This window comes from Magallana gigas, chromosome 9 (genome assembly GCF_963853765.1).
Source record: "Magallana gigas chromosome 9, xbMagGiga1.1, whole genome shotgun sequence".
Lineage (NCBI taxonomy): Eukaryota > Metazoa > Mollusca > Bivalvia > Ostreida > Ostreidae > Magallana > Magallana gigas.
In genome coordinates this window covers 9,495,265-9,516,203 of record NC_088861.1, presented here as the reverse complement: position 1 = coordinate 9,516,203, position 20,939 = coordinate 9,495,265, and the positions used below count along the sequence as shown (strand labels likewise).

The 20,939-nt window shown below is 32.6% G+C and overlaps 1 protein-coding gene and 1 long non-coding RNA gene across 3 annotated transcripts in view; one reads left to right on the top strand and one right to left on the bottom strand.

Moving 5' to 3' along the window:
• Nucleotides 1-20,939, bottom strand: part of LOC117692238 (putative leucine-rich repeat-containing protein DDB_G0290503) — a 1,014,555-nt gene that overhangs the window by 674,504 nt on the left and 319,112 nt on the right. The window lies entirely within an intron of this gene.
• Nucleotides 16,641-20,939, top strand: part of LOC136271839 (uncharacterized) — a 28,796-nt gene continuing 24,497 nt past the window's right edge. Inside the window, exon 1 of the long non-coding RNA XR_010709832.1 lies at nucleotides 16,641-16,738. This is a non-coding gene — a long non-coding RNA (uncharacterized lncRNA). The remainder of the gene's footprint in view (nucleotides 16,739-20,939) is intronic.

Genomic DNA, 20,939 nt, shown 5'->3' with positions numbered 1-20,939 from the left:
ACCCAATAAAATATATGACTTTTTGTTAACAAGTGTTGCTTTCTTTTATTTCCGAAACGAATATTACTTATCGAGATTTTTCAAATATCTAGGCAGCCGTGACGTAACAGTAAAGTAAAAACCACTAGTAAGAAAAAATTTACCACAACAGCAGCATTTTTGAAAGATCGCAACATTTGTTACTTAAAGTTTTTATCTTCATGTGTACTAGTACATTCGACTATAGATCATATGACGTTTATGACTTTTTTTTGACAATGCACATACATGTATTGAGAACATGAGTATACAAATCATTATAACGACACCCATTCAAAGCTGTATATATTTTCTTTTTGGTAAAAATATGCACTGACTCTAAGAGCAATGGTAACGGATGATAAGGAGCTTTGTTATGTATAAAGAAGTTATAATACAACGCCCGTTACCGCCTTTATTACACAAAGATACAGTTTTAAGTTATTTCTTTATCGGGTAGGTGTTTTCATTGTTTATATATGTAAAGACACATTTCAATATTTTTCTTGTATAATGATTTATAAGCAATTAATTCAACATGAAAAGTGTATTGAATGAAATAATTGGTCACGGTGTATTTGCGGTTCTATATGGAAGGGGGAGGGGTCCGGATCCCAACTGAAAAATTATATCTACCGTACATAATAAATTTATCGAAAATAGGCCCCTTCTCTCAGCAAACGAAGATAATCCTCGGATCCCCCTCTTAAAGAAATGTGGATCTGCTCAAGCTAATCCAGTAATAATTTAGATTGAAAACGTCATATAAATTCGTCTATAATATTTGCATTCTTAAATGGTAAAATCTATATTAATATTCTTAAAGCAGTAAAACATTACCTGATTTAATTTAACATGATTTTTTTCCTCAGCGGTAATTTACACAGCAGAAATGCAAACGCCGGTATTGGGAAAAAATCAAGGGCAAAAATAATAAAATGAGAGAGGAAAAGTAAATTTTAAATGTTTTAAATTTTTTGTCAATGAACGTTATTATTAGCAATATTGAATTGCCTATTGAAGATATACTTACCTGGTATCATATAAAGGAATGTAGTTTAGAGTTTCGTTTAACATCCGTTACTTTATCTTTTCATTTTGTACCACTCAGACATATATATGTTTCTCACATTAAAGTAACTATCTTTGAAATGGATCTTTGTATGTAAGCAAATTTGCCTCAATTGTCCTCGGTTTTAAAGGTTTTACATGTAGCAATAGACTGCTCTATAATTTAAAAGATATATAGAATTAGTGAATTTTTAAACTATTTATTTTTTTATTGCTGAAAAAAAACCCACGGTTTTTATAAGATTAACATCCGTTACTGTGATTTCACCCCCCCCCCCCCCCCCCCTGCAAAGAATCTGAGCTAGATTTGTAAATTAAAAAAATTATGTGGGAAATATTTTCAGAAAAAGTATCATAGATGATGTTCTTTTGAAAAACAAATTATTAAAACAATCTGGCAAACTTAATTTTTTAACAACGTAACCAGTGTTATGGAGTAACAATTCTGAGAATGACTGTTATACGTTTAGTAAAAAGTGTGTCCCTTTTTGTATTTAAATTTTATCTCCCATTTCAAAAATCAGCAAGGCTTGGTCACCTTATTTAGAATCGAAATCCTCCGAGACCCGAGACAGAGTTTCAAAACCTCCTACAAGTAATGGTAAGATACACATTTAAACTCTTGTAACTGGATATTATTACTTATTAGGTTTGTTACTGACTGTTTAAAGAAATTTGTGGGGTCGGTAAAGTCCATAGAAGGCGAGGCGAAGCCGAGCCTTCTATGGACTTTACCGACCCCACAAATTTCTTTAAACAGTCAGTAACAAACCTAATAAGTGTTTTGTTTTGTCGAGGACCTAAAGTTTGATATGTAAACAAACGTTTGTGTAGAAAATCAGTTCAAATAACGTAACGTCCGCCATGTTGCCCTATACATTTTGACGCTTGCCTTTTAAAGAAATTTGTAAGGCAGCCACGTGACGCGTTTCATCCAATGACGTCGCGACATTCTAGTCCTAGGCAAAACAAATTATATTATATGCCGATCAGGCCGCATATTGTTATTTTTAATAAAATACAAATTACAAAAAGGCTCATTTAGATCTACATGTAAATATATAAGATGGAAAACTTTCTGGAAATATAGAAAACGGGAGAATCACATATTTAGTTTAATGAAAATAGGCATCGCACCCTCCCGAAAAGCAAATGTAAATATTATTAGATATTATCCCTGGTTACCAACCATCCCCTCCCGCAAATATTTCCGCAAATAATTCATTCATATGTTGTTTGTATTATATTTAGACTCAAATACAAGTAAAGAAAAATGTATACATGTAGGTAGGTGTATTCAGTGAATCCATCAACTGTATCTCCCAATAACATCCAAATGCATGTACATCTAGATTTATTGTTTGTGTGCTTATTTATATCCCAAAGTACTATTACATGATGTATATATTTGTTCATCTTAGTTTTAGAAGTGCTGGTTCACAATCTACATGCTTACTGTTGAGTTTATTGAGAATAAGACAGCTGGTGGGATGTCTTAAATAAAGTGAATTAGATATAAAGGTTTACATGATATTTTGTTCTGATATACGACGCAAAAAAGCACTTTTCCTGAATTAATGCCTAAATGTATATATTGCTACTGCAGTATTTATTTCAATGCAGTTTACATTTCTACACAGATTTGATTTGAACATATTTTATTGTGTAATTACACAAGAGGATTGGAAACAAGTTCTTACAACTTACGTGTTCCTCTCCTGATGATAATACATACAATATACACAATTATCATTTTTATGTTACATGTTACTTATAGTTAATAACTTTAAAGTAGTAATATTCATAAATATGCATTTACAAAGTATTTGCAAATATATAATAAATAGTGTTGGCATACAGTATAAAATAGCATAAACAAGAAAAATTAGTTATTAAATCCTCCAGACTTTAATAAAATTTTGAACTTCTGAAAAAATAAAGCAGTTTGTATTACAAGACAAATTGTCACTATCCCAATAAATCAAATGTGAATTAATTAAGATTGTTTCTTCAAGCCTATTAAAAAGTAGTTCAAATAGATTGTTTCTAGCATTTACATAATTCTTGCACACACAAAAAAATGAGAAACATCCTCCTTTTGACCACAAATACAATTAAGTGATTCAATAATGTTTCTTCTGTACAGACTGACAAGAGGTTCCCAGTCAGTTTCTGTGTAGATGCTTAAATGGGTAGCCCAGTAACTATCCTTGCAGCACTTAATTGAACTTTTTCTAATCTCTCCATGTCAAACATATTACAACCGCCCCATACTACAGAAGCATTTTCAAGAACTGGTCTAATAAATGTGATATGCATTTTTTAATAAATTTGATCTACCGTGAGTAAACTTTAGTTTTTTCTACACAGGAAATAAATGTGCAAGTTAAAACTTTTTGTTAAAAATATGATTGTACTTTTTAAATCAAAGTACTGAAGTACTGACGGGAGTTGATTTTATCGATTATCATTTATTTTAAAATCAACTTATCTTGCATGGCAATTAGTTTCTAGTCTGTATTTGAATTACGCTTTTTTTATTATGAATTTTCAGACTTTTCCGACAAGAATTTCAAGAAACCCCATATGAATCATGTTGTGTAATATTTAAAGATAGATTTCAAACTATGTATTAGTAATTGAAACAATTCTAAGAATCGTATTGATCCAGGCACTATTGATATCGAACTCTAGTCTCGTTCAACCAGACGCTCGGCTGTCTCCGTTAATCTCCGACAAACTAGAGAGCCAATCGCAGCTTCTCGGACCTTTCTGGCAAACTCGAAAAACACATTGTCTCCGAGGTTGCCGGAAATGCCCGAGAAGTTGCGATTGGCAGGAAAGCCTCTCTACTTTTCGGAGATTTACGGAGACAGCCGAGCATCTGGTTGTTTATTAAACTCTGGCGTAGGAACACATAAGACTACAAAAATATCTAAATTGTTCGTATTATATAAAATCTGACTATTTTCAAAGTGTTTATAGATAAGTTTCCTTAAAAAACAATGCTTCAGCATACATTACATCGCATTTTTCTATTAATTTCTAGAACCAAGTCTTGTCAGCGGTGATGATTTGTGCTTAGGTCCAAACACTATCGGTTTGCCAGAGTAACTGCATAGGAGAGTTGATTAAAATCAACTCCCAAAAATGATTTTACGAATGCTTATTTATTTATTTATTTATTTATTTATTAAACTTTCATTTGATTTAATTATTCAATTTATTCAAATTATAGTAGCTGACACCAGTCTCTGAAGTAAATTACATCTTTTTCTTAACTTCGTGTTAGTATTCAACATCGTCCACTTATAAAACACCGCTTGCATTGGATTTCAGTTACATGTAAGAACATGCTGTCGCTTCATATTTCACTAAAAATGTATAAAAAGAACGAAGATAACTAGAAAGCAATAAAAATATCACAAATTAGCAAATTATCAACATGGGAACTTCGTGTCTTTTTGGTCGTCGTCATGTTGGAAAACGGTAGCTGTGGTAACGGCCATTCCTCAATGCCAGTAACTATTAAAACACAGGCTGTGTTGTCTATAGTTTAATTTTAAGATTTATGAAAAGTTTTTTTTATAAACTTACTTATTTTCAGTTTGGTATAAATATCTTTATCACAAGCTAATTATTTTGTGTTTAATATAGGCTAAATATCTTTTGTACAAATTATCTATTTAGTTTTGATCAACCATTCACTTCCTGTTAGCCTAACTAACCAGTTCGGTCACACATTTGTCAATTCTCTTCCATCCTGTTTGATGACTGCCTCAAACATCTTTGCTAGTCGTTTTAATTTTGAATTTTTAGTTTGTCGGTATTGAATCATATTTAAAAAGAATAATTACGAGTGTTGATCAAAAAGTAATGTCACAGATGCAATAAAATCGTGAAAAATCCGCGTAAAGTGGCAAAAAACTTGTGCTTTGAGATATCTACCTATTTCAGTTCAGATCTAAAAATTTTGATGCATTATTATGATCAATATTTCTGAAGATAATGTATATTTTAGAGTGTTAAGCAAGGAAAATCGCTGCACGCTAGCGACGTCATTTCTAGTTCTTTGACGTTCTTGTAGAATTTCTTAATTTGGTACTATATAAAAATTGGCCACGATGCTCTATTTAAAATTCTTAATCCATTTTAATTCATAAAGTAACCATTTACTCTTTTTGTAATCGATGGGGTAATATGATGGATATTTTTTAATGTGCAATCATTTTGCGAAATCTCTTCAAGAAGTCATGAACGTAGCTTTATGATACAGCTCATGGCGTATGAACCTAGTTTTAACTTTCCTTCAGAGCGAATACCTTCTGTCTATTTAATTTATTTATTAACGTGACATATGCTTTTATTAAATATTGGAACAACTTTAAGGGAACCCTTTTCATTCGCTCTCAATTTTAGATTGATATGTCAGTTCCAGTAGATTTTATAATGATTTCTATCCATCGAAGCAAAAAATGCCTCGTATCACTATTCACAGGTCCAGTATTTTTATTCCTTGATATATAGACAAAGGGCATTGCGTATATGTCCGAAATGGACGGTAACGGTCCCTAAATTTTCAAAACAGTTAGAAAAAGTATATATCTGTTTCAATATATTGTGTTGTTTTTGTCTTTTTCAAATTTTGGATGGTAGTTTATGCATAAATACAAACCTTTAAAAAGACGTAAATTCATGACGCGGCGATGTCACGTATATATCATCCTACAAACATCAATATCTTGTTAAGTGTTCAACGAAATTTAGTCAAAATTTTACTTTAAATCAGAATTTTGATAAAGAAAAGTTTTGATGTATCATTTTATACAATACAGCGCCAGCGTGAAACGTGGTGCATAGTTTGACATTACTTTTGGATCAACCCTTGTACATACGGAAATGGACGTATCATTTTATACAAAACAGCGCCAGCGTGAAACGTGGTGCATAGTATGACATTACTTTTGGATCTACCCTTGTACATATGGAAACAAATTATACAGATAAAACCTTCTTAAAAGTATGGCACGTCATTTTGGTCTTTCATGGTAATTCACATATTTTATATCAAAGTCAAGGCTTTTTAACATCATCGATACCTGCTTTTTCAATAAAAGTGGATCACGTAAAACTTGTCACATCGGTCATTTGCAAAATTATTTTGTTTAAAACCATTCGTATTGTGTACATAAGTACTCTGAAGTGCATATTAAAAAGATGCTTGAGTTTCTGAAAGACAACATCTATGTATTTTTTGGAAATCATGTCTTCCAACAATCTGTTTGAATTCCCATGCATATGGGTACTAGTTTCGTCCCATTGTTAGCAGACCTATTTTTGTATTCATATGAAGCGGAATTTATTAAAAAACTTGTACGTGAAAAAATAAAACGCTCACTGTGGTCTTCAACTCAGCATTCAGGTATATTGACAATCAGTTGTCATATCAGTTGCTACTTCCATACTTACATCGACTCGATATATTCCAGTGATTTTGAAACAAAAGATACCACAGAGTTTGCGTCACCTGTTTCATAATTGGATATTTTACTGGAATGTAAAAGGGCATTGATGGTAACCTAACAACAAAACTTCACGATAAACGTGATGACTTCAATTTTTCTATAGTCATGCAACTTTCCTTACTTATTATGAACAGTTTCTAAGGCGAGGCAAGCTACTGACAAATAAGTTGATAAAACAGGACTATCAACAGTCTCGTTTGAAGTCATCTTTTCGTAAGTTCTATGGTCGATACAACGACCTTGTCAGCAAATACAATCATCCACTGGGTTGCAGGCTGACTGACGTTTTTCATACTTATTGTTAGGCCATAATCAATAACCTGTCAACGGATGATTTTTCCCGTTTTTCTCGATTACGACAAACAGCAACCGATGGATGCGACCGGTCAGAAGAGGATGCTCACTCCTCCATTGTACCTGACACTACCTCTGTTCCGTGTTTGCTCTGCTCTTGTACTTTTCCTTTGAACATTGTTCGTTAACACCACATGTCATTTCTTAGGTATAAAGAAATTAGTCTACATTTTCCTGTATTGTTATTTTTAGCGTAACATTGAGATGTTTGAACAGATTGCATTGAGTGTTAATAATTAAATTCTCATGTTTTTCATATATAAATATATGGTGTTTATCTGTTCATTTTTAAACGGAGGCTGTATAACTCCGTATATTGTGTTTGTCTTGCCCGTGACGTCAAATAATGAGGATTTCTTAAGCACCATCTAGCGGTGGACGAAATCATGAATAATTATGAGATTCAATGAATAAACATTGTGTGCTTCTTTGTCTCCGTCGTATATCGTTCGGGTATTATCAATCAATCTCCCGCGGAGACGTATCTTTCTTAACAGCTGCAACCCCCCCCCCCCCCCCCGGCAAGTGATTTGGGAAGTCACTATGTTTTTACATGCTGATAATTCTGTCGCGCGTGAAATTTTTTTTTAGCTAGAATTGACAAAAGAACTGAAGCAAACAATTGCCATAATATATATCATTAACACTGGTACTATATTACTGAACTTGAGTTCTCTGGAAATTCAAAATAAATAGCAAAAATTAAGCTCATTTGTTTATTGTGTTCATAGTCTTAACGAGAGAGAGAGAGAGAGAGAGAGAGAGAGAGAGAGAGAGAGAGAGAGAGAGAGAGAGAGAGAGAGAGAAAGAGAGAGAGAGAGAGAGAGAGAGAGAGATATTTGTTAAGAAAAAAGAAGTATACGAATTAAATTCAAAAACACAGTATATCAATCTTTACATCAAACATCACAAACAGTGTATAATACTTTTTTGTTATGCATACTTCTTTTCTCCTTACTTGATATGAAAACTATAAGAACGAAACTTTATTCCCTTATCTTGGAAGGAACACGTGGTGCATCTCGCGCGTTGATTTGATTAACAGGGGTAACACGTGGCTAAACCTGCATGCTATATTCAATCACAGTGTACTATATTCTTTTGTACTAATTGTATGAATACATAATATTATAATTAGTGTATTTCAAATGAATGTAAAATACGCCTAAAACGCGCGCTCTCTCTCTCTCTCTCTCTCTCTCTCTCTCTCTCTCTCTCTCTCTCTCTCTCTCTCTCTCATAACGATCATAATAAGAGAATATCTGGATCGACGACACTCGTTAATCAAGAAACCCCTTCTGTATGATAGAAGGGGGGGGGGGTGTTGTACGGTTAGTACGAAGTAGTTTGCAATTTAGAGGTTATCTTTTGACTTGAACGGTGTGAAAACTTCTTGGACATGCCGTTTTCTACCTTGGGTTTGCAAATCATTAAACACAGGAAATAATACAGACTTAAACTAAATATACGGAAGAAAAGAAATGTGTACATTAATAGTTTGCATTGTATTTTTCGAGTAATTCGAGTTGTATGCATTTAATAACATGTGCAGTTTCCCATGTTGTTTTGTGATGCAAAATATTTTCCTCCTTCCTTTTTTGGTAAATAATAAACACATTTAAGTAGTAATATAACAAGCTTATAATGTTTAGATAAGAGAACAACACTAATTATTTTAATATTATCTACCTAACTCTGGTGTCAGCTTGAAAAATATCCTCGCGACCTTAAATTGCCATAATACTAAACCGCTTTGCGAATATTCTAACATGATAAGCGGTAAGCGCGCTGTTTTTTCTTAAATAAAAAAAAAAATCATATATTGTCATTAGTTTAACTTCCTCCGAAATGATGCCTCCGTCTGTCAGTACTTCCAGTACTTTGATTTGAACAGTGAGACGTTCGCATACCATAAACACATCTGGGAAAAAAATATGACCTTACAATTTATTAACGATCCAAACTTTTTCTACACGATCTATGCAGCCGGCATGGACAATACAAGGTCCAGTCTCCAACTGATGATCAATGTGAATAACGATCACTTTATAGGCAAGACATACATTAGTGATTAAAGAGAGTTACTCTTGGCATAACAGATAAATAATTAAAAGGATTACTCAGGATTAAGTATCATTGTAAAAGCACCACATCACTTAGAAATACCCTTGCATGCATACCCTCATCCTATGTATTGATTTTCATAAAAAGCAGTAGTTTGAAATCTATCACCTAATATTATGAAACTTGTGGCAATTTCCTAGTGTCAATTTTCACACATATTTGAAAACATGTATCACCAACACTAAAAATTGACTTATTTTGAAAATTGGATGAATTGTAGCATTTTAGAGACAAAAATACATGGCATCCTGCATGTGATTTCATTTCAAAAGTAGTTATTATAGCAGATGTTATTTTAATTCATGGCCAGGCTATGATTACATGTACGATGCATAATACCGGATGTTGACTGAACAACCGTCGAAAACCTCCGCACAAATAAAGTTTCAACTAAAAAGAGAACGTAGAATATACAGCATACCATTTAGTCAATTTAAGTATACATCTGGGCCCGGTTTTTCAAAAGGTGGTTAAATTTAACACTGTGTTAAGGATAACGACGTGTTAAATCCTAATCAAGTGATTAGCTAACGCAGTAGTTAAATTCTGTTGATCAAAAGCAATTTAACGCATTGGTTAGCTAACACTGTGTTAACTGAGTTAACCACTTGGTAATCACTTGGTTACCCATCATTCTTTTTTACTGCCTATATATGAAGAAAAAGGATTTTGCTTTGAGATTTCAATAAGTTTGAATTTAGTGAATTATTAATAATTATATGTTGAACATCTATATCATTTTCAGGGTTCCATCCTATAAAGTCTGCAAGTTTTCAAAACCTTTCTTTTCTTGTTGTCTATATAACACTGTTAAAGTACAATGTAATAGCTTCAAAATACCATTATAAATTCCTTTCAATATGTAAATAAATGAGGTACATGTATAATAAAACAGTCCAAAAATGTTTCTAATTAATTTATAGGGTTTACCTTACACTAACATTCTATGAAAAGACATCCTGTCTTAGAATAAGAAAGCTTATGCAATTCTGAAAAAAAGTATACCCCATATTGCCAATTCCATTGAGGTTTAAGAAATATATGGTCATTTAGGTGAACCCACCATTTCCACTTTACTCTATTTAACATAGATTCATATGGTTCTTCTTCAGCAAAACATCTTTACTTTTAGAGGTCAATTGTTGTTTAAACTCTTTTAATAAGAAACCTTTTTCAGTACTGCATGTATCTACATGATATTATCATTATTAAAGCACCACATCACTTAGAAATACCCTTGCATGTATTCCCTCCTCCTATGTATTGATTTTCATTAAAAGCAGTGGTTTGAACTCTTTCACTGACTTAATATTATGAAACTTGTGGCAATTTCCTTGTATCAGTTTTCAGACATATCTAAAAACAAGTATCACAGACACTAAAAATTGACCTATTTTGATAAATTTGATGAATTGTAGCATTTTTAGTGACAAATATACATGCCGTCCTGCATGTAATTTCTTGTTTTTATTAAAAAGTAAGCTTAACAATCATATTTAATGAAAATCTTATTTATTCTGATTTCTAATTCTACTCCCTTTTCAACCATGATAAAAAAATTAAGACCTACCAGTGTGATGCCAGCCTTTAATCAAAATAAAAATAAAATTCAAACACACCCGGGTAGCTGGAGACGGATAAGAAATCCACGAAAAATGTTCAAATTTTACATGTTTTTCTACTTATTTGATGCATAAGTACAACACAAAGATAAAAATAGTGTTGCTTCTTGTTCATTTCAAAAGTAGTTATTTTAGCAGATGTTATTTTAATTTATGTAAAATGTACATTTACATATCCTACTAGAATGTAAATTGAGACAATTGGAAGGAGTGGGTGATTTTTCAACTACGTAAATATATATAAAATTTCACCTTTGGACAGGAAGGAGCTAAAAACTTGATTTTTTACATTTTGTATTCAATGATAATTGCTTTGTCTCAATGTAAACTTAATTTGAAAGAGAAATATGCCTTAAATAAAAGGGTAACTATAACAGAGGCTTACTAGTATTAATGCATATTTTTATACAAGGACATTATAGAAAAAACATACAAAATGAATGTATTAAATATTTAAATTAACATGGTAATTAAAGACTACTATTTGTCATTAAAAAAACCCACAACAATATAACATTTACACCTAAAAACTGTGATAAACAAAAATTAAGTCATCTATATGTAACATTTTGTATATACTTTAGTTTATTTATTTGGTATTTCATATTTGAATGAAATAATCTCAACTCTTATATTATAAAAGTACAAATTATAAAGTAACCAACATACTGTTTTACAGGAGAGAGAGAGAGAGAGAGAGAGAGAGAGAGGTTTACATTCGTATTGTTTTACATACTTTAATGATTATCATTTCCAGTTTATGGTACTTTAAACAATTTCATGATAAGAACATGTTAGACATGTTAATAGCCCACTTTTTTGCAAAGTTAGACCTAACCATTAGGCACATGGAGGGTCCAGCCCCCCCCCTACGCACTTTTCTTGCAGCAAACATAATAGTTCCTAAATTAACCTTAAAAGATTGAAATATTAATAGCGATATTGAAAATTGGAGTCATTGATATACTAGCTCCTCCCCCCCCCCCACACACACACACACACGCATTAGGATTTTCATGATTTTGGGAAATAAGGTTTTTTGTTGTTGTTTTTTGTTTTTGTTTTTTTGCTTGTCAAGATTTTTGATGATTAGCCTAGCCCCCATCCCCCCCACTTTCAATTTGTTTCCCTTTTAGGTTAACCTTTTACTGGAAAAAATATAGGACAATGTATGTTTGAAACATTCTCCCCGAGACTAAGGATTAACTACCCTATAATAGATGTGTAACATTCCATAAACACATTTTAAACAAATATCTCATACACTGCCAGTTTCCATGTACTATCCATGTCCTCCTCATGTGCAGATGGGAGTTTAGACTTAGAGGGAAAATGTTAAAGTCCTATCTGATTCAAAATTTTAAGTTTTTTGGTCAATCTTCATTTCTAATAAGCACAATTTCTCTGCATTGGAAAAGTGATCAAGATGACACGTACTTTACATTCACCATTTATTACACATCATCAAAATTTATTCCTAAAAAATGACATCACATTCCAATCAACACTAAATAGCTGGCAGGTCTCTTCATTAATCCTAAAGGGAACTGTGTCTATCAAATTATACAATTTAATCATTAAAAAGTCATCTAAATAAGATGAATAACACAAATCGACTATCAAATATCATTATATTTTATCACATTGAATTGTATGTTAGGGATCATTTAATTAATGGCTTTTTTCTTATAAACGACATGCAAAAACCCATTTTGAATTTATATTTTAGCAATGAGTGGTTTGCAGGCGATTAACTACACACAGAGTGTTGCATTCTATGAACACATTTTGGAAACTCTCTCATACACTGCCTATTGCCATTCACTAGCCGTGTGCTCACGTGCAGATGGGAGCTTGGAGGGAAAATGTTCAAGACCTATGGGATTCAACGTTTTCAGTTTTTTGGGTCAAATCCTTCAGATTCTTTATTTCTTATAAGCACAATTTCTCCTCATTGGAAAAGTGATTAAGATGACATTTTACATTTACCAATCATTACACCTCATCAAAATTTATTCCTCTAAATCAGATACCAATCAAAGGAAATTGTATCTATCATGTTATAAGATTTAATCACTACAAACTCATCAGAATATGGAGAGATGAATTTCACAAAGTGACTATAAAAATATCATATTTTATCACATTGTATTGCGTGTAAAGGATCATTCTCTCTTGTTTTTTTTTTCATATAAATGACATGCAAAAATTAATCCCATTTTGTGTTCATGTTTAAGCGACGAATGGTTTTCAGGCGATTAACTATAACCCAGAGTGTTCAATTCCATGGACACATCTTGGTGGAAACTACATGTATCTACTGACTCTTTCAATGCTATATCTGTGTGCTCATGTGCAGATGGGAAATGATCAAGTCCTATCTGATTCAACATTTAGAGTTTTGGGGTAATTCTTTCATATTTCTTATTTCTAATAAGCACTAATATTCCTCTGCTATTGGAAAAGTGATCAAGAAGACACTTTACATTCATCAATCATTACACATCATCAACATTTATTCATTAAAATCACATACCACATTGTGATCAACACTAAATAGCTGGCATGTCTCTTTATTATAATCCTAAAGGGAACTGTGTCTATCAAATTATGGGATTTAATCATTACAAACCCATTACAATAAGATGAATTTTTCAAATCACCAATAAAAAAGGTCATGTTTTAACATATAAGATTGAGTGTTAAGGATCAATTTCTAATGTTTTTTCAAATATTGAATGGCATAACAGATCTCATCTTGAATTCAAATTTTAACAATGACTAGTTTTGGGCTATTAACTACCCTAGGTGTATTCCATTCCATAAACACATTGTAGAAAATATCTCATACTCTGCCTGTTTCCATGCACTATCCATGCATGTGCTCAGAGAGAGAGAGAGAGAGAGAGAGAGAGAGAGAGAGAGAGAGAGAGAGAGAGAGAGAGAGAGAGAGCAAACTAGAAAGAGATAGAATTAACAAACGAGAGAGAGAGAGAGAGAGAGAGGGGGTATACATGCACTTCAATTTATAAAAATAATGAGATAAACAGTGATAAATTAGGTTATATTTTGACCCTTTGATTCTGTTTAGGTGTGTTTATAAACCTGAATGGTACTTCTTTATTTTTGTAGTTTCTTAATGAAATATTAATCCGAGATTCCATGTGACCTTGATTGCTAATTTAATTCAGTCAGGATAAATCAATTGCAGATTAATTAATGGCTATATATTTTATTCATTTTTCATTAGATATATGTACTACATCATTATTTTTTTTTAACTTGATCCTTTGTCATATTTTACAATACCGGGTAGTTTTCTTTGAACTTTCATTTTATTGTAAACAGATCTATTTTATAATGTAACATTACATTTCTTTATGTTAGCTAGCTGAATAAATTTGGAGATGGGGGGGTGGGGGGTGGTCCATGAACTCTCTGGTGTGATAGCAAGCCTAGTTGGGGAGTTAAAACCACATTGGAATGTCGTGCCAGAGCTGAGTCAGATTAGAAATATGATACTCCGCTGAAACACATATGCAGCGTTTATCAAGTCTGGGACAGAAAAACGAATGAAGAAAAGGGGCCCCAAGAGAGGATGAGGTTAAATTAAAAATCACATGAAATAAAAAAATATATAGAGAGAGCTAGAGATCAAATCAGACAGAATAGATTAAAAAAAGTCATTTAAAGCTTTTTTTACACAGGGTTAAGACATAACAGACATGCACACACAGAGAGCGGAGAGAGAGAGAGAGAGACAGAGAGAGAGAGAGAGAGAGAGAGAGAGAGAGAGAGAGAGAGAGAGGGAGAGAGAGAGAGAGAGATTAAGACAATTGTGTATAAAAAAGGGAGAGATATACACAGAGTGAGAAAGAGAGAATGAGAAAGAAAGGGGAATAAAATAAGTGATAGAAAGTTAAAAAATACAGATACAGATAAAAACATGGACAGAAACATCTCTCAAAGAAAAAGACATTTAGCAAGAATACAATGGAGAGAGAGAGAGAAAGAGAGAGAGAGAGAGACAGACAGACAGACAGACAGACAGACAGACAGTGAGAGATATTGATTGGATACAAAAAAGGCTCAAAAAGAGAGATAGAGGGATAGAGAATGAAACAGAGAGAGAAAGAGAGAGAGGGAAAGAGAGAGAGATAAGAGGGAGAAAGAGAGAGAATTTAGAGAAATAGAAAAAAAATATGAAAGACAGAGAGACAGAAAGATCAAACAGATGAAGAGCAGATAGAGAGAGGTTTTTATATGTATATACATAAGGAGAGAGACGCAGACAGTGAGACGGAGGCAGAGAGAGAGAGAGAGAGAGAGAGAGAGAGAGAGAGAGAGAGTAAATGAGAGATTGATTGGAGGCCAAAAATGCAGAGACAGAGGGAAAGAGAAAGAAACAGAGAGATAGAGAAAGATAGAGGGAGAAAGAGAGAGAGAGAGATTATAGAAATAGGAAAAATATGAAAAACAGAGAGACAGAGAGATCAAACAGATGCAGAGCAGTAGAAAAAATAGAGAGAGGTTTTAAGATAAATGTATATACATAAGGAGAGAGACAGCTTATCATTACAAACAGGGGGTTCAATTCATGCCTAATTTTAATCAAAATTTACATTACATGATATTGAATACATTGATATACTTATGAAATAATAAAAAAACAAGTTCTGGATAGATGTATTAAAACCATGGGTTGACCTGCATAATACAATAAAGTCTGGTGTAGCTGCAGACTCACCATTATTTTATAACCCTTTGATCCATATTGGAGGGATATCTTTTTTTAATAAACAGCTACTATTTGACAATAATATTTGATTTTAGTCTAGATATATCAATGATATCATGGAAGAAGATGGTACTTTTTTTAGTTTTGATAAGTATTGTGATATGTATACAGATGTAAAGGTCAACTTTTGAGAATATGCAAGCATAATCCATGCTATGAAGACATACATTAGACATACATACATAAACCTGCTTATTAGAGAAAACATTATACAGTTATGAAATGTAAAAAGTCAAAGTTCTTCTATGATATTTTACTCAGTAATATCTCTGTGACAACAGGTAAAAGAAGGTGCCTGGAATGAATTATTGAATATAGAGGACATGGAGTGGAAAATAATCAATAAACTACCTTTCATAACAACAAAATTAAGACTGTAAACTTCAATGGTTCTAATACAGAATAATTGACAAAATTTTAGCAACAAACCCTTTTTTTTCAAAATTAAAAAAGTAAACCCTAAAACTTTTGTCACAGAGAAGAGGAAACTATAGAACATATTTACATATATTGTGGAATTGTGAATGTGTTCAATCTTTATTAGAAAATTTTAAACATTATTTAGAAGAAAAAAATCAATTTTCAGGTTACATTTACCAATAAAATCTTTTATTCTAGGCACCATTGGTAAAAGCAAAAATATATCCTTATTATCTTTTTTCTTTGGTTAAAGTACTATATTTACAAAACAAGATGTGCTGAGAAACAGCTGAGTGTTTTTTATGCAATGTCTTCTTCAACATGTTCAAAGCACTTCTATGAAAAAACAGAAATTTATTTTTTATAAAAATGGTAAAAATGAGAATTTTGATACTGGAATCCAATTTTTACCTCTCTCTCTCTCTCTCTCTCTCTCTCTCTCTCTCTCTCTCTCTCTCTCTCTCTCAAATATATATGCATGGTATCTCTCAGAGAGAGAGAGAGAGAGAGAGAGAGAGAGAGAGAGAGAGAGATTGAAATTTTATTTTATGTGATGATTGGTTGAGTGGTCACCTCATTTGAAATTCGGGAAAAAAATATTTTTTAGACTACACAGTAGATATTTAAATATTACATTCAGATTGATAATGAGAAGTTTTTTGGTATGAACCTTTAATTAGATCGGGCTCGTAAACCGGAAGTCTTCAAGAAAACCGTGTCGATGGCGGGGAAGCTGAACGTAGGCGTCGTATAAAAAACTATTGGGCATATTGAATCGAAAAGTAATCCAAGCTGAGGCAATGAAGGTAATAAGTATTTCATAGGCACTACTATGCATGCTTGTATTTATTTTTTGTTTGGTTTGCTTCATAAGGTTTCATTTCTCGATCGAATTTTGCATCTTCAAGTTGATTTCAACTGTTCAATCTTCAATGACGCGACCGGTTCACATGCAGTCTGATATGAGAACCTATTCCGAATCATATAACTATTCCAGCGTGTTTTGGGTTACATATTACGAACTTCTTGACAAATTATTATGGCAAGATGGTGAAGGGTTGATAACAATTCATGTAATTTGAGTTCTTATCACCTGGGTTTTACACTAACTTGGTTTTTTGCTAGCCATGTGGGCTACTAATCTTCATCATTCAAGGGGCCCACATCGAAATTTAGTTGCCCAATCTTTTATTTTAATAAAAGAAAGAAAAATATTTTTAATCTCATTTAATTACATGTATATATAAATTCAAATTCAGTTTCTATTTTTCTTAGATTTTCAAACACTTCATTTTCTAAAATCTAATAACTCAGATCAAACACATTTCTTGTTGTTCCTTTACAGCTGTTTTAGTTGATTCATCTCTTTTCTCTTTTGAGAAGTGGACGGGCATAGCCTACATCCACTTCTCTTCGTTAGCCCTCATATTTTGATTCTGGAAAATGTGTTAATGTCGGAACCGAAGACGGTCTACGCTTCTCCCCATGTTTTAACTCCAGTTTCCCTGAGTTTTTGTAACAGACCTATTATTTCTACATTTTAACATTATTTCAGCCATATATCACAAATAATCAACACTTACCCACTGTCAAATCATTTTTGCAATTTAAATTAACCCTAAGGCTGCTGCTTTAATTTTCGCCAAGATGGCCACCACTGCTGAATTAATTAATTACAATTCATGGTAATTGACCATCAAGTTTTAAAATAATATATCTCTGTCAGCAACTATTTATTCAACAGTTACCAAACTTATATTTAAATGCAAGAGAAAATGTTGAAGATTTCAATGCAATGCTCATTTTCCTCATTTTACTTGTATTTATCAATCTAGGTACGTTCAAATGTGAAAATCAATTAAAACTAGTAGACTTATTGTTCACGGAACAAGTAGAGGCCTTTCCACCTTTCACAAAGATTAAAAAAAATTCCCAAAAATGTTAATAATTAGAGAAAAATCAATATCCAAGAATTTAAAAAAAAAAAAATTGGTTCCGCACATCCGTATCCATCTGAGAACCCTAAGAATAATAGGCGAGAGTGTTACCACTACGCTATGTCGCTTGTTTCTTGAGTGAAGGTAAAAATTGTTGAGTTGTGTAGTCAATTTGGATGATGATAGAAAGAAGAGATGGAGCGTTCTTCTGTCCATCTGAAGTTGATACCCAATGTTGGGAAACCTTTAGAATAGAGAGAGGCTTAGCGATTGGTTGAGAGAACAGTATTTGTTAATCAGTTTATTAATTAAAATCAGTGCTGCTTGTAAACAATGTGGCCAGATACAGTTCAGGTCACAAGTAAAATATATTCTCAAGGACTACAATGCTACAAATAGTGATATTTCTATACAAGTACCCTATTAAGATAGTGTTGATTATGAATTGTGAAAACCGTGACCCAAGGACTAATACTAAGGCCCCAAAAGATGTCCAAAGTTTAACATAGACTTATATAATGGGAAAATGATTTTAAACTCTTATTCTTTTTAATAAAAGAAGTATTCAAAAATAAAAAAAAGAAATTTCCATGATAAGTTTATATCATAGTTAAATTATCATTCTGGAAATATGTTTATCGACTAGGTTTTCGGAATTTCGATCCTGACATCAATTACTAACATATCGGGATCCATTGAGTGATCGGGATCAAAGATCATAAATTCAAAAAACTTCAAAAGGTGTGGATCTAAGTTCTTAGGAAGTTTTAATTCACAAACACACAGTTAGGAAAGATAGAGGAACAAAAGATAATAAAGGTTATGGAAAGAAAAGTAGGAATCATTGATAACTATATCAACTATATATAGGCTTTCCATGTTTTTTGAGTTCAGTCTATAAGACAGATGAGAATGCAAAATCTAACATGTCTATGAATGTCCTCACCACACCTGCAATATTTTATTTGATGAATCCATAAAGAATCTTTAAATGATTGAAATACAAAACATAGACAATAGTGAATTATCATCTTTGAATTATTCAATGAATATTTTTCAGTGAAATGGAATTTTTTTTTTTTACTGCAAATGGGTATTTTAGAGCTTAAAATTAAGTGCATTTGATGTGTAAAATAATTATGAATACAAACATGCCAATTGGCAAAGATATGATTTTTTCTCCTTTTTAGCTCACCTGAGCTGAAAGCTCAAGTGATGTTTTCTGATCACAGTTTGTCCATCGTCCGTTTGTCTGTCTGTCCGTCTGTCTGTCTGTCCGTCTGTAAACTTTTCACGTTTTAAACTTCTTCTCTAAAACGGCTTATCCAATTTCAACCAAATTTGGCACAAAGCATCCTTATGGAAAGGCAAATATAAATTGCAGAAATGAAAGACCTATCTTTATTCAAAGCTGAAAACCTTGAAACTGTAGAAAAAGGGGGGTGCATTTTTAAAAATCTTCTTCTCAAGAACTACTGAGTCAATTCAACGTAGTTTAGCATAAATTATCCTTATGGGAAGGAAAATATAAATTGCAAAAATTAAGGGCTAATTCTGTTTCAAATTTGAGTAATTTATGGAAATTTATGGAAATGATAATAAGACAGAGAGAATGAGGGTCAATCAGTTTAACTTCGGGTTTGGTATTCCATATCTCAAAACCCTCTTTGAAACAAAGAAGCGGTCATTTTGAACGTATAAGAAATGGGTCAATCTGACAAAGATGAATTTGGTTGTTGTGGAACAGTTTGCTTGCAAAAGGAATATTTGAAACGTGCAAGATACATTAATGCTGATTTTGTGGAGTAAATTGAGATTAGATATTCCAATGCAGTGACATTTTCACCTTTGACGGTGGTTTTAGCTTGTTTTGATTTTCGTTTCGTTTTCATGAATTACGGTTTGTAACTTAGGGGAACTATCGCCTGTATTTTGTAATTTTTACGTACCAATCAAATATAGACATCGGAAAGTAAGACAGCTGACTGTTACTTGCAGAAAATAAGATACATTAACAGGTATGGTACTTTAACAACTAAAATACAAGTTCTAATGATAATACGGTATGTGTTTTGCGTAATAGTTGATTACTGCAATGTGTTTTAGGCTAGTTAAAAGTATTTTCTCGTCTATTCAGTCTAAACGGAGATTAATTTTGCTGATGAAAATACTAAGTGCGTGTACATGTAGCAGAGACATGAATAATTGTTAGCTCACCTGAGGTGAAATATACAGAAAAATATCTTTAAAAATATTCTTCTCAAAAATCAATCAGCCAAAAAAAAAAAAGCTGTAACTTTTGTGGAAGCATCCTCAAGTAGTGTAGATTCAAGCTTGTCCAAACCATGATCCCTGGGGGAACGGTGGGGTCCCAATGGGGGATCAAATTTTTAGATACAAATGTATAAAGAAAAATCATTAAAATCTTCTTTTCAAAAACCAGTTAGCCAGAAATTTTGAACTGTGGAAGCTTCTTCAGGTAGTGGAGATTCAACTTTTTTCAAATCACGATCCCCGGGGGTAAGGTGGGGCCACAATGGGGGGTCGAAATTTTGACATAGGAATACATAGAGAAAAATCTTCTCAACAAAAACCAGTAGGCCAGAAAACTGTAACTTGTATGGAAGCATCCTCAGGTAGTGTAGATTCAAATTTGTTCAAACCATGATCCCAGCTAGGGGTAGAGTGCGGCCACAATGGGTGGGTCGAATTTTACATAGGAATACATAGCGAAAAATCTTTAAAAAATTTTCTTCTCAAAAACCAATTGGCCCGAAAAGCTGTAACTTGTGATGAAGCATCCTCAGGTAGTGTTGATTCATTCTAGTTTTTTTCAAACCATGATTTCAGGGGATAGGGTGGGGCCACCATGCAAATTATGGTGGTGCGTGTAATTCGGTATTATCTCTACGCAATAGTTGATTAATGCAACATGTTCTATTAAGATGTTCAGCAATTTCAATCTAAACGGAGATTATTCTCGCTGCTAGAAATATATTACTAAAGTATATATATGATAAAAAATAAATTGAGTTTTTTCTTTGTTTAAATTCCTATAATTTTACTAACC